This window comes from Ambystoma mexicanum, chromosome 13, assembly GCF_040938575.1.
Source record: "Ambystoma mexicanum isolate Mex_15411 chromosome 13, UKY_AmexF1_1, whole genome shotgun sequence".
In the NCBI taxonomy this organism is placed as follows: Eukaryota; Metazoa; Chordata; class Amphibia; order Caudata; family Ambystomatidae; genus Ambystoma; species Ambystoma mexicanum.
The window spans coordinates 802,715,580-802,730,944 of record NC_090938.1 but is presented as its reverse complement, the minus strand read 5'-3'; positions in this window follow the sequence as shown (position 1 = coordinate 802,730,944).

Genomic DNA, 15,365 nt, shown 5'->3' with positions numbered 1-15,365 from the left:
AGGGCGGTTGGAGGGGAATTTAGTCACTGCTGTCGAGGATCACACTATGCGGCCGAGGTATGATCCTTCCATAGAATAGCTCAGGGTGCCAAACAGTTCATACTGCTAATGTAGGGAGCTAGACACCCTATCCCGCTCGCAGCCTCTAAGGCTTTGAAATCAGAAACACCTGCAGTAGCCAGAAGCTTGGCACCCCTGGGTCCTGTTGTTGTCTTGTACGGACTGTTCCTGTATCAGTGTGCAGTGTGGGACTAAAGAAGCCAGAGCCAGTGTTCCTTATTAATGCCCGTTCATGGATCCTCAACACTTACTGACCCATGGTGTTCAAGCGTCCTGACTCATGCAGGCGTGCTGGTGTGTATGCTGGCAGCAGCAGTGGCGCGTCGTACAACGAAACATCTCCCCTCTAAAAGTCAAAATAACAGGGACCTGGAGATGTAACCTGAGCGAGATGGGTGTGTAGCCTGACTAGCTGAGGACACCCTTGCCATCGGGTGAGTTCCTACTCTCTCAGCCCAGGAGGCCGCTTGCTATGCTGTTGGAGGATAGATCGATGTTCGGTGGTTGCTTCCAGAGTGTTGGCCATGGTAGTGTGTTTGGCTCTGAAGGTGTCTCTTTGTTTTCGGGGGTACAACCCTTGAAGCCGTTGTCTTGTGTGACACATGTAACCGCGGGAGGTCCATGCCCAGCAGGTCCACTCTTGGCCTTTGTGTGTCCCATAACTGTCCATGGCGGCGGGATTAAAGAGAAGCATGAGTGCGTGTTTAGCCTGCCCAACTGAACGCTAGAAGAGCTTCTTCTCATTCGATAGGCTTGTAGAACCCTGTAGATCCTGAGGTCGTACTGCAAGCCCTACTCACAGAAACTGACATCGACCCTGTGGAGGCCACAGAGTGGCTCAGCCCCTTTGTGGTTGCGAGGAAGGCAAAATCTAACAGTCTTAGTTTCTGTGTAGACCAAAGGAGCCTCAATAGGGAGGTCATCTTCCACAGTCTTCCTCTGCTCAGCATTTCCAGATTGGTTTTGCTTCTCAATGATGCCCCCTTTCTTTTTATAATTGGGTGTGAGTAGAGCATACCACCCGATCAAGTTGCACAGCAACTCCAATCTCTTCACTGCGTTCATCCCCACGTTTGGAGTCTTTCAGGATACAAGTCTCCCTTTTGAGCTATGTCTGCGGAGTCCGTTTTCCAAAGATCAAAGAAGTAAACATGCACCGACCTGTGTTTACTCCTTCTGTAACCACAGGCCATCCCCATCCCCTCTGCCCCCCCCCTGTGATGTTCCCTTGTACCCTCCAGCCTTCTCGCACACAGGTGTTGCCTGTTTTGCTCTTTCCTCTACCCTGCTCCCCCCTCCAGCCTACTTCTGCAGGAGTCTGTCCTGATACATTCTGGTTTCACCATCACCGTCTTGTGGCCAATGCTGAAGTTGACTTTTATGGACTTCATTCATTCACGGTGCGTCACCCTTTCTCAACTCTCATGCTGGACTTCCTTTGCATCTTGTACTCATGGTGGCCCTGAATCATGCTGTTCCCATCTTCATCTTGTATCCTGGCCTGCAACATTATGCGTTACTACTGACTTCTGCAATTGTATTCACTCTCCCCTCTTGCTTCTGCACTCTTTTTGACTGCTTACTCTCTGTTCTCTCCTCTTCTCCCTTTCTCCCTTTTCCTAACTCCTCCTCTCTCCCCTTACTTTCTTCTATGCACTTACTCTATCAGAACTGTCCCTGGACCTAGTATGATAGCAACCTCGTCTGTTTCCTCCACCCTCCTTTTACTGTTTTTTTTCCTCCCCAACCCCCTCCAGCACTATCTGAAATGTCCTCAGGCCTAGTATGGTAGTCGCTTGTTTTGTTCCTCCCCTCCCTTTCTGCACCCCTCTCCCTCACCTTTTGTTTTTCTCCGGCTCTACCAGAAATGTCATCAGGCCTAGTACGGTAGTTGCCTGTCTGTTTCCATTTCCTTCCCACTCTCCCCCTCCCTTCCTTATCTATGTTTTAGCTCTTGCACTATCTGGAATGTCGTCAGGCCGAGTACGATAGTTAATTTCACATCCTTACTGTTCATGGCCTGTAAGAGTGTCATTGTATTTTACCTTCATCATATCATATCATAACTTCACGCTGAAACGCATCGAGGCACTCAAATGCTTGCAAGACGACTTTCTGGTCCATGGAAAGCACAGAGAAGGACCCTAAGTCCTAATCTGATTGAAAACAGTTGGAGTACAGCTCCACGGTGACAAGTGATATTCCTGAGAAGCTTCCTGAGTACTCAATTTCAAAGGGAGGTTTGCATCTGAAAGGCAGTTTAGTCTGCAGTATATCAGAAGTACCACAGCAAGTCAACTTACAGCGTAGAGGAGCAAGCCTGCGGATCGCTTGTCTCAGCTACCTACAGATTACAGGTTTGCAGTGCTAAAAATTGACCAAATTCTCCTGGGGAACGGCCCCCCCCAACTCCCCTTTGCGCATGTCCTGTTGGGAGGAGCGCAGTGGCCATATTATGAGTAGTGTGGGTGGGACTGAGGGGCGGGGCTAGGTACCAAATAATGTGGGTCACCTGAATATAGAATGCTGGCTGCTTTGCATAAAAACAAAGTGCATTTTGGGAACATAAGAATGACCACCAATTTATCAAACATGTCTGTGATAGTAATTCAAATGTGCATTCCCTTCTGTACATACAATGCACACTGGGTATGATGCTCATTTCATTGGTCAGAATAGTCGCCATGACAGTACAATGTGTGCAAAGCATGTGACATATGTACCACTTTGGAGGATTGCATTACTTGAGTGTGGGCTGTACTGGTGAGCAAAGGATGACCTTCGGATGCAGTTTGGATGCAGTTTATCAAATCACATATCACTGCGTGTATCAAGGCTCCTCCAAGCGTGCAGGCGACGCGGGGCAGTCAGGGGTAGAATGCTTCCTCAACTTGGAGGGGTTTGGGCCTCCAACTGGCACTCTAGAAAGACAGTATTTGCAAGAGCGCAGCTCTGTCTTGTTCCGGCCCAAATTCCTCCCTGCAGGACCGGGAGCAACTCACCACATGGTCATCCTGTCTATAGCTCTGACGTCCTGCTCCTCGCCGCTTGTGCCCGATGTTAAGACGGATTTCTGAACTCTGTCCTGGTGGCGCAGAAGTTCAGAAGGCCAACCTAATTACTTGGAACAGGGTAACCTCTGGACGAGCCAGACCAATCAAGGTAGCGATCGCGGCGGTCAAGACTAGGTCTCAAGAGGGGTGAGGGTGACTGAAAGCCCGCAATGAGCACACAAAGCAAGATCACTTACAAACTACTCCAAACAGTTGTTATATCAAAAATATATACACATTTATTTTAAGGCCTTTAAAACAACGACCGTAGCGAGAAAATCACAATATCACAATATTAAGCCAACACATACCATATCAACACAATATATATACAAATACGACAGTCGCAAGCGTTATATGCACGAAATGTGTAGTCCACCTGAAAGGGAAAGAAAACAGGCAGTGCGATAATGCTTTAGACTCAGTTCGCCTTCAGAGGCACCTAACTAGATGGAAGTCCGAGCCCTGCGAAGAGTGGAGCCTTGTGCTCAAAGTACCTGCACACGCTGGTGCCAACGGGCAAAAGGAGAAGCTCTTCGGAGGAAGTCAGGCAGTTCGGGTTAGTGCACAACAGAAGAAGAACAGGTTCCGCGACTCAAGCGCAGCCTCCATTCCAGTCCCTGAATGACGTGCACCGATCAAATACAATCCTAAACGAGTATCTAGGGCCTGTAGAAGGCTAGAGACCCAAGAGAGCTGTAACTTAGCTTACAGTGCCCTCTTGTGTCATGTTGCACTAAAGCCGCAACATGATAAAAGAAACTACGGGAAACAGCGTTCCCCGGTACTGACTGTCTTAAGGGCATGTCAGTTTCCCCATAAGAAAAGGAGCGAAAGCCCAGAGGAGTGCGGCAGAAGGCTGCACTTCTCTGGCAAAGTCAAGAACAAGGTGAAAAACAACAGCAAAAAGTTTAGGGGTTGCCACATTGAAGGAAAATTACCTACAATTACGAAATCTTTCCTAACACCCGACACCGCCATCTAGTGGCCACTTCCTTTTACACCTCTGCATCCTCTGAGATTCCACCCACCAGTGCTGTTATTGGGCCAGATCTTCCCGGATCTGGCATCTGGCAAAAACTGGCTCCCCAGATCTCAGACCCAGCTGCACAATCCTGGGAACTCTAAGTGCACTATACATTTATTTTAGAATGCTGTGAGGGGTTCGTGTTTTAAACTGTGACGAGCAGGCATTTGAACCGTGGTCTCAGAGGCGAGACACTTCCCCACAGACCCACTTGAGGGTCTGAGCAGGAGCCCTGTGAAATCCCCTGTCAATGTTGCTCTGTAGAGGAGATATAGATGTGCATTTTGTTGGGTTTAAAAGGGGTGTAGATTTTGTACTTTGCTGACTTTATAAGAAATGGGGCTATTTTCCATGTGTTCATGATACCTCTTCTCAGGGGCTATGAGGAAAATGTTTATGGGGCTGACTAAAATAGCTGCCCACACCCTACCAGTTCCCCCCACCCTTACTGAACCCGCCCCGATCTCCTGCTCTAGGTGGGATCCCCCAATAAGAAATGTGCATTTCCACCACTGCCAATCACCTCACCATGCTTCTTGACACCTGGGTGAGTCCACTCTCATGATGTGGGTGTGCATTTTGCTCAGTATTATTTATTTTGGCACATATGGTGGCACCTTAGCACCCCCTTGTGGCCAGAACAACAGTACAGAGAGAATAGAAGGTGTGTTGAGAGGCAGAATGTATGTTTGCCATTTTTACTTCCAAAATGGCGGCCGCCATGTGTTAATGTTATATAAACGCTTTTTTTTTTTTTTTTACCACTAGAAGGGTTTCTGCTTCCTGTGCTGCCATCAAGGGCGCCTCCTTGCTTGCCATTTGCCATGCAGCTACATGGACATCCTCTTCAGGGCCGATCCACTAGCAGGGTTTCTGCTTCCTGTGCTGCCTTCAAGGGCGCCTCCTTGCTTGACATTTGCCATGCAGCTACATGGACATCCTCTTCAGGGCCGATCCACTAGCAGGGTTTCTGCTTCTTGTGCTGCCATCAAGGGCGCCTCCTTGCTTGACATTTGCCATGCAGCTACATGGACATCCCCTTCAGGGCAGATCCACTAGCAGGGTTTCTGCTTCTTGTGCTGCCATCAAGGGTGCCTCCTTGCTTGACATTTGCCATGCAGCTACATGGATATCCCCTGATACCATCAGTGTATAACATCAGAGAAATACCCCTTTGCCTCCCCCGCTGTCATTGTGGCACTGTAGACAGCCCCCGTTGGCCTTGTTGTGTATGGGCAGATCGTAACAAAGTATGTCATGACCTGTGCACCTATTGTGGCACTGCCTTAGAATGTTCTGGGATGAATTATAGGAGCATCTCCATTGCACAATCTCGGTTTCAGATTTTACAGGCCAGGATGGTGCATTCTGGTCCTTGTAGTCCCTCGCTCTGTGAGACGATGGGCAGTCTGCATTCATGAGGGTCCTGCAGGGTCTTTACTTTACCTCACGGTCCTTCTGCCTTCTGCCTTCTAAACGACTCTGGTCCTCTGCCCTTCTGTCCTTCCAATCATGGCTTAACTCAAACCATGTAAAGTGTATATTATGCTGGGGGGCCATTGATCTCACTTGTTAACCCGGTGACTCTGGCCCAGAAGATTCTGGTAAGTGCTGTTTCTGCTACAGCCTTCCTGCTTCTGACCACAGCCTGTCTCTCTGGCTTCTGAGCTCCTTTTCCCTTTTGCGTTCCTCCGTTTCCTCTGCACCGCTTTTGCTCTACAGTTTCCTGGTGCTGTGGCATCACCCCCTGGGTTCCCTGGGTGTTCCTGTGCACCCCTTGAATGTAGGATCGTTTTGTTATGTGTTAGGTTTTTAGAGTTAGTGCTAATACTTGGGATTGCTCTCCCTGCGATGACGGTCCCTTACCGCTAGGACTTTTCTTTCTCCTCTCCCTGACTTTCCTTGGCGCCTCACTTCCAGCTCCTTGTCTCTGAGTCCTAGCTCCAGTACTGCTTCTCTCTAGAGCCGTCTCCTCACCGCTTCTTGGGGCCTTCCTCCTGCTCTAGTCCCCTGCCCATTCCTCGCCAGCACTGCCAGTCAGTCTGCAGGTGCTATACAGCGCCTTGCACTCAAGTCCTCTTTCTCCGTAGAGATAAATGGGCCTCATGATACATTTTTTGGCGGCGACGGAATTACCGCCACTTTTGCCGCACTGGCAAATTATAATTTTGGCCTTGAATTGGTGGATTTACTAGACTGAGATGCAGACGGTAAGTCCTCCACTTTCAGGGCAAAAACCAGACAATTTACCATTGAGTAATCACTGTTTCAGGTGAAACTGCAGAATTCTCTACGCAAGGACTCAAAAAATGGGGAATTTCACCACGATTCCCTATGCGTAATCCCATGGGAAAATCAGGGCTCCGGCCAGTAGTAACGGTAACCACGTTTGGTAGTTATTTCACAGCAACACTGCAAAATTACCGCCTAACATGTAATGAGGCTCACTGGCAGTGGCGTAACACAAAATATGGGGGCCCCCCTGCGACCCATGCTGAGGGGGCCCCCCCAACTCTGCAACAAATCACGGGTCGCGCCACACTCTGGCCCGGCTTGCACAATACGCATGAACATGCCGCTGGAGGAATAGGCCGCACACTGCACTAGGAGAAAGATATAAATATGTGTTTTATTGCGATATACAGCTCACTTTCTAAGACAAATTGCCTAAATAGCCAGAGTGTTTGTAATTGTTTTGTAGGGTAACACCAATCCAATATATGCAAGTCACCAACAGTGCACAGGAACATTAATGCTTTGCTATTAAAAATGCCATGCCACAATGAAACCATGTCCAACTGGCTGCACAACGTAGACCAGTGTAGACACGTTATGAAATTACAGTAAACCATGCCAGGCCACATTTAGACATCCCTTGACTGGTTGCACCAAAATGCCAGTCGAAGCAATAACACTCATCAAGAAGAGAAAACACATTCAAGCCCGTGGCCTCTAACAACACGGCCAAACTCTATAAAATCTGCAAGGAACTGGCCAATCCTGTTGCGGTCTTTACCTCTCCTGTTCCTTCCCAGGCCCTCTGTATGGCTCTGTCATCTCACTTCTCTGCTAAAACTCCTGTCCTTCATCTCTTCTTCCTCTCCCTCTTCCTCTCTCGCCCCCCCCCCTTTGGCCATCTCTACCTCTCTTCCTCCTTTCTCCTCTTTCTTTCTGACAACACCTGACGAGGTTTCTAGACAAGTCCGATCTATGAAAGTGTCATCCAAACAGGTGCTCCCCTGCTCCTCCAGAACCATCAAGGACCATATTGAAACGCTCGCTCCAGGCTTGCCCGATTTCTGTAATCACTCTTTTGCCACTGGAACATTCCCCTCTCCCCTTAAGCATTCCCTCATGCACCTACTCCTCAAGAAGCCGTCTGCCGAACCTGCCTGACCTGCAAACTATTGTCCAATCTCCATCACCCCTTTCCTGGGTAAACTGTTGGAAAAGCGGCCATCTCCCAGCTTAATCTCCACACAGAATCTGTTGGTTGTCTCCATGACTCTTCAGTCTGGCTTCAGAGTTGCCAGAGACACAGAAACTACTCTCCTGAACACCTGTGCAGATCTGCTCTCTAACTTTGATTTCAGCATTCCTTCTGTCCTCATCCTCCTTGATCTTTCCTGTGCTTTCGACACAGTCAATCATGCCATGCTGAACAATCGACTGCACGAGAACCTTAGCATCACGGATCAGGCCATTGAGTGGCTGACCTCCTTCCTCTTGGACAGCCCCTCCCAGGTCCAGCTTGGTCCTTTTCTCTCCGCTCCATCCTCTCATCCTGGTTTTTCAACCTCTACTTGGCCCCTTTGGCCCACCTGATCTCTACCTTCTCCTCTAACTTTCTGTGTTATGCGGATGACACCCCGCTTTCCTTCAGGTTCCCCTCAGACTCCTCCTCTCTCTCGCTCATTCCTGTCTATCCGTGATTCAGGATTGGAGTGCCTCCAACGATCTCTGCCTTAATGTCAGTAAGATGGAGGTCCTTCTCATTTGGACTCCTACCCCTGCTTTCCCTCTCTAACTCTGTCCGCCCGCCTTGGGCCCTCTTCTTTCACCTTACTGTGAGGCGATCAACCTTGGAGTCATCTTTGACTCCACTCTCTCTTTCTCTCCTCACATCGCGGACGTCGCCAAGAAGTCCCACTACCAGCTGCTCCTCCTCAAAGGGACTCTTCCCTTTTTTACTTTCCCCCAGAAGCTCACTGTCTCCAAAGCCCCGGTTCTCTCTAGGATGGACTATTGCAACAGCCTCTTTCTAAATCTGCCTTCCTCTACTCTCAACCCTCTGCAACTCATCGAGGACAGGACTGCAAGACTTATACTTGGCCTCAAGCCCAGGGATCGTATCTCTCCAGCCCTGAATCTCTCCACTGGCTCCCAGTTGCTGCAAGGATCAAGTTCAACAACCTTTGCATTGTCCACAAGGCTTCCTGGGCCTGGGGCCCGCACTACATCCAACACTCTTTTCCAAAATATCTTTCTTCTCGAGCCCTTTGCTCAGCTACCTACAACTCTCTAAGGTTTAGATGCTTCTCCAGGCAGAGAGTGGGGGTAGATCTCCCTCCTCTGCAGGTGCCTCCCTCTGGAATAGCCTCCCTGGCCCTCTCAAACTTGAGCCGGATCACCTGAAGTTCCGGAAGCAGCTCAAAACATTCCGCTTCTCCTCTGCTTTCTCTCTCTCCCTCCCCTGCTGGCCTACCTGACCTACCTGTCTGCTGTACTGACTGGTTGCTTGGCTACCCTCAGAGTCTCACTGAGTGAAGACTCTTTCTTTATCAGTCACCCTTGCACTACCTCTGGGCCTTCCACCACTTAGGGGCTGTAACTGTAACCCTACAGTCCCTTGTTCTCCTTGCACTACCCAGAGCCGCGCTGCACTTACTCAGAGCATTGCTGCCTGTTTTTCCCTTGCACTTGCCCCCTCCCTTTCCCCTTTCACTTCTCGTTCTCGCACGATCTGAATGAAACAAGGCCTAGTAAGATAGTTTGTCTTGTCCTTCCTTTATCTTCCCTCCCTTGTCTTGTCGCGCTTAGAAACACTTGTGTACTGGCGCATTATAAATGACTTCTATCATATCATTTGATCACAGATGCCCAGAAAAATATACAATGCTGCAGTAAGAAATGGCTAGACTGGCAGCACCCAAATGGCAGTCTAGCCAGGTAATTCACTTAGGACTGCTTTATCAGAAATGCCCAGTTAAAAAAAGCCATACCAAACTGAGGAATGACTAGACTGGCTGCACCAAAATGCCTCTCTAGCCACTAATAACACATATCATGCCTGCTTAGCCTGGACATGGACAGCCATTATGATTTGTTGCACAATCCTGCTCCCCACACATCCCCTCTAGCTCCCACCCCTACCCCAACCCCAACCTCCAAAATCAGCTCCTTGGCCCAGAATTACCTACACGTCCCTCTTCCTTGTCCCAGACCTTACATATGAGGCTCCTTCACTCATAGGTAAGTACTGGGATGAGAAAGAGTGAGACTAGGAGTAATGAAGATTACAGGCAGCTAAGTCAGGCATTACCTCCATGTACCTATACCTCATCCCAGTACTTGTGTATAAGGCAGAGTGCCTTATACACAAGTGCTGGCCCTCATTCCAACCCAGGTGGTAAGTTCCCTACTTTACCACCATGGTGTAAACTCTGTTTACACCATGGTGGATGTCGGATTTACTGCCCCATTCCAAGGTGAGTGGGGCGGTAAATCCCCAATCCCCATTTACCCTTCCCCATTCCCATTTTTGCCCCATAGGGCATAATGGGAGTGGGGAAGCCGCTAATTACGGCACCGTAAATTACGGTGCCGTAATTAGCGCCAAGGACACGTAGCGCCTTGGTACTTAACGCCTGCTAAAAGCAGGCGATAAGGTGGAAATCAGGCGTTAAGGGTTAACGGCGCCATCGCCCTTAACGCCTCGGTTGGAATGAGGGCCACTGTCTCATACACACTGGGACGAGGAAGAATAGGGCTAGATGTAATGAGTAATCAAGGCATTAAACACAATTATTGGTGCAACACCATTGAGTTGACTTGGATTCAGCACTCCCCCCCTCCCCCCTGAAATGTTGGGCTATGTTGACTCGACCCAGCTGAACTTCAGAGCAGTTGCCAGACAGAACAGGACACAGATGTTAAAAGGCACCTGGGTTTTGCTGTTAACAAGGGTCCAGCAATTACTAACATAAAGCATTTCACTGTTAGTACCTGCATTTAAATGGCAAACTTTTTAGGCAATTGAAATCGTGATGTGGGTTTAATACTTGCATGCCAGGGGAGTGATAAGAAGGTTAGAGAGGGAACAGGAGACCACTCATTCTCATAGCAGTCCATAAGTGGGTGCTTTCAACCTTAAAGGAGAGAGTTAACTGCTTGTAACATTGAAGCTGCACAAGAATAGTCTCATTAAAATGCGTAAAGAAATTAGATGCCCCCAAACAAATAAGCTTGCCCCTCCCCCACCACCCATGAAGTTAGCGCCTCTCCCAACATTTGAAGGGTTGGCCCCCCGAAAGGCAGGCTTTGTTGCGCCCTTGAACGCAAGCACACACACCATTCACCATACACACACACGCACACCCAGCCATCCATACATTTAAGTGTGCATTCTTTCACCATACAGGCAATACACACCCAGTCACCCACCCATACATTTAAGTGTGCACCCTTTCAACATACACTCGCACACATCATAGGGTTGAGGGGAGCCCTAATACTTCAAAGGGGAATTGGGCCTCATTACAACTATGCTGGTATGGAAACAACAGTGCTGGTAAGCTTACCGGCACCATTGTTTCCGGACCGGCATATTACAGCTCTGCGGGCGGTTACCGTCCCGCCTGGCAGGTCAGACCTGCCGGGCAGAAAGGCACCCACTTGCAGAGTTTTCACTAAAGCACTGAAACCGCTATTAACAGTGCCAGTGCCTCCGTGGTCCCCATTCCCATAGATTCCAATAGGAGTCTATGGAAATGGGGACTTGCCATTTGCCTGCGCCTGACTTCCCAGACCGCCGGGGTTGTAATCCCCCAGTGTTACCGGGAAGTTGGGCACCAGTAAATCATTACGGGTCCAGTGGCAACCTGTCGGTAGCACTGGCACTGCTACCGCCAAACCCGTAATGAGGCCAATCGTTGCTTTTTGAAGTCACTCTGACTTCATAAAGACATTTTTCCCGCTAAGGACCGAAATATAACGGAAATCATTTCTTTGTGAAGTCAGAGTGACTTCAAAAATAAACTATTTCTTTTTGAAGTCATAGGGCTCCCCCAGACCATGACATGGAGGCCTCCAGCCTAGAGTCTTTCATGCCATGGGGAGGGCAGAGCCCTCGGACTTCAAAAAGAAAGTTTCTTTTTGTAGTCACTCTGTCTTCATAAATAAATAATTTCTGTCACAGAATAATTTCTTTATGAATGCAGAGTGAATTCAAAAAGAAAAGAAAATATATTTTTTTGAGAACAAAAATGATTGTTTTTTCTCCAGTGGGGCCCCCTCCCAGGACATGTGCTGGTGGGGCCCCCCACACCGCGGGGGCTGCGGGGGCCCCTGTTATCCCAGTGCTCACTGGATACAGTGCAAGTGCAAACTGCTGCAATGTGGGACTAAACTCTCCCTTTGAGTGTCAAGGTAAGTCGCACTCATGCCGCAAACTAACTCGTCCCGGTAGTGTCTCCTACCCGCTCTGCATTCATTCATCCTACTTTCTTTTGGGCAATATCTTTATTTTCTGCTTCATTCCTTGACGCCAGTTACTCCCATCACTGGTGATATTATATTCCCGCTAAAGTCATAAGAGTACTGTGGTCATATATGGCACGTTGGGAGAGGGAATTGGGGATAGAAATTTCAGAGGAATCCAGGCAAAAGATGTGGGTCCGAACCCAGAAAATTTCCCGTTGCATATTATTCAGGAAGGGAGCCATTAAATGATGCTATCGTTGGTATACGACCCAACAGAGGTTACACGTGATCCGCCCCGACTATTCAGATCGATGTTGGCACGGGTGTGGGGAATCAGGTGATCTGTCACACATGTGGTGGCATTGTCCAATCATGCAAACGTACTGGCAAGAGATTCGCTCGAGGATAAAGGCCATCACAGGCAGCTTGCTCCCTATGTGCCCACCGACCCTGCTTCTGGGGGAGGCCGGTACTTTCCCGCTAACCGGGGCCAGAGCGGACCTGATAACACATCTGCTAATGGCGGCAAGGATAAACCGTGCACGCTTCTGGAAGACTGCGGAGGGCCCGTGTATATCGTGTTGGTGGGTTAAGGTGTGGGAGAGGCTAGCCATGGAAAAATGTAACCGCACACATTTCAGAGCGAACGGCGCGATTCTCCTGCACGAGGGCCCCCTATTTCAGAATGAATGGTGCAGTAGTGCGTTGGATGGCGTGCACAGTGTGGCGGAAGGACACTTATGGGAGGGGGAAGGGACGTGGAGTGATGGCGCGCACAGTGTGGCGGAAGGACACTTATGGGAGGGGGAAGGGACGTGGAGTGACAGCGCGCACAGTGTGGCGGAAGGACACTTATGGGAGGGGGAAGGGACGTGGAGTGACGGCGCGCACAGTGTGGCGGAAGGACACTTATGGGAGGGGGAAGGGACGTGGAGTGATGGCGCGCACAGTGTGGCGGAAGGACACTTATGGGAGGGGGAAGGGACGTGGAGTGATGGCGCGCACAGTGTGGCGGAAGGACACTTATGGGAGGGGGAAGGGACGTGGAGTGATGGCATCTGCTCGAGCCGGCATGTCTAGGGGAACACAAGGCAGAGTAGGTTTACCCGTGTGACCATATTATTATTGTTTGTTACTTATTTTAACTGTTTTAGTTATTCTTACTTGGGGGGATTATGCAAATGGTAATATTAAGTTTCGATGTGGCTAGTCTAAGTGCGCTGTTATGGCATTGGCACTATGCTATCGAGATTTCAATAAAAAGAGAACTTGGGGGGAAATAAATAGTACTATGGTTATATTCAGGCTTGGACTGGGGCATAAAATAGTCGCTGACACCAATTAAAAAGTGGCAATTCATTCCTTTTGTGACAGACCTTTTGAATAGTACCCAAGGTGGGAGTTTTTTGATAAAATGTGATGCAATTTAAAGAATATTTATTCCACAACAATGGTCAAAACTACTAGCCGCATAGTGAAGTAACTCATCAAACTGGCCCACGTTGGCCAAAAAAGTGGCCCACTTTGACCAAAAAAACGAGCACACACTAGCATTTGGGGTTTTTGGTTCGAGCATTGCCCTGTTACCCTATAGGCCAGTCCAAATCTGGTTGCATTTCTATCTCCCGCTGCGTACTCCAGACAACTTTCTTATCAGTCCAGTTTATTGGAAAGCCTCATTTCTGCTCTCCTATTACTCCTCAAGGAATTCCCCTTTTTGGGATCTGTGTGGGGCCCGGCGATGACCTAGGCGTGCTTGTGTGACCGAAACACTTCCACTTTTTGGGGTTTCATTTTATGCTTACACACACAACACCCAGATTCCACTCCAACTGGACAGGACCTTTCTGAACGAGCCGACAACATGGAAACCAGCCAGCACAGGCTCAAACTGGACCACAGGGCAATGCCCGCAAGAGCCGGCCTGACAGGCCAGTGAGGGCCACTTTTCTGGGCCAATGTTGGCCACTTTAATTACTTAGTGAACTCGACAGCTGGTAGTTTTCAACAATGCTACCAGACCGATGCACAAAATGTTCTACTAATAATCACAAAAGTGCCAGCCTAGATACTAGTTGGTAGTTAAGAATCCTAAGTGTGATCCACTTTTTCAGGTTCCGGTTTGATAATGGCCGCCCGCTGTAGTCATGCTCTATTCTGGAGCCCTCCCATATAGCGAGGTGCGGTTGGAGCCTGTGCCGTCTCAGTTCACATGGTGAATAATGTGGATTTCCTGGTCCCGCTCTTAGGGCGCCCGTACTTCTCATCAGAGGCATGGCCAGGATTGTCTATTAAGTGGGGCCTGAAGCTAATGTAGGTGGCCCACTGCAGTGACATTAGCATCATTAAATTCCCACACCGTGCTGCTGAGTGGGCACTTACAGATTTTGGGTGGGCCTTGACCGCTCAGGCCCTACCCTGTCTACGCCTCTGATTCCCACCCCAGGTGCTGAACAAAATCCAGAAACAGGAGTCCCACATTTCCACCATAGTCTCTCGGTGGGCCTTGGGGCGTGCCTCTTCAGGAGACCTCCCCCACTAGGTGGGAGGGTCCTATCACACTCTCACTGAGCATAGCAGTAGAGTGAAGGGCCCAGTGCACATTGCTGTTCACACCCAGGGCCCACTGGATCTGAAACACAAGAGCAAAGAATTTAGACAAAATGACCCCAATAACTAATCAATCGTGGGAAGGAGGCAGGGCATTCTTGCTCCAGGCAACAAGACAGCGGAATACTATAACGCATTCGCCACGCTGGGCTCCAGGCTATGTCACCCCCTACCACATTCTCTCCATATTCATGTTTACCTTCTATTTTTATTTTATTTTAGGTTTAACCAGTCCTTATCCGGACAGTGAAACCCTGAGGGACCAACCACACTGGTGTGCCCAGTTACAACCTCTAATATGTGAACATCCCTTCAGTGAAAGAAGAGAATGTAGTTTTGTAACTCTATTTTGATGTGAATACTCCTGATGAAAGTCCCACAATGACAGAGAGGACTGAAACATGTTGAGTTTATTATTTTGAGTGATAGCCAAGTCTGAACATTGATTTGGAGATCTAATATAGGTCTGAACAACAAGAAGAAGGATTGTTACCTTTGCGTGTAGTTCTTCCTAACAACTGATGCACTTTAACATCTAGCTTTCTACCTCAGAAGATTTATTTAGTCACTTGTTATATTTGTATATGTTTTTAGAGTTGTTTAATGAATTATTGTGTATTGTGGTCTCATGTGATGAGATTGTTTAATCTAATGAGTCTTAATAAAATATTTCTAATGTGATTTATAGTGGTATTTCATGAGGGAATAACTGTTGATAATTTTGCTTTCTACCTTTCTGCTAATGAACAGAACAGGGAACAAACAACAAGGACATGCTGGGTCATATGTACACGCTGCTGGCAGCAAAAAGTAAGGGGAAGAAGTTAAAGAATAGAAAAGAGGTGTTGGAGCTATGGAAGATGGTGGAGGATTTAGGGGATGCCACCCCTGACCCTGTGAAGAGCGTGAGTGGA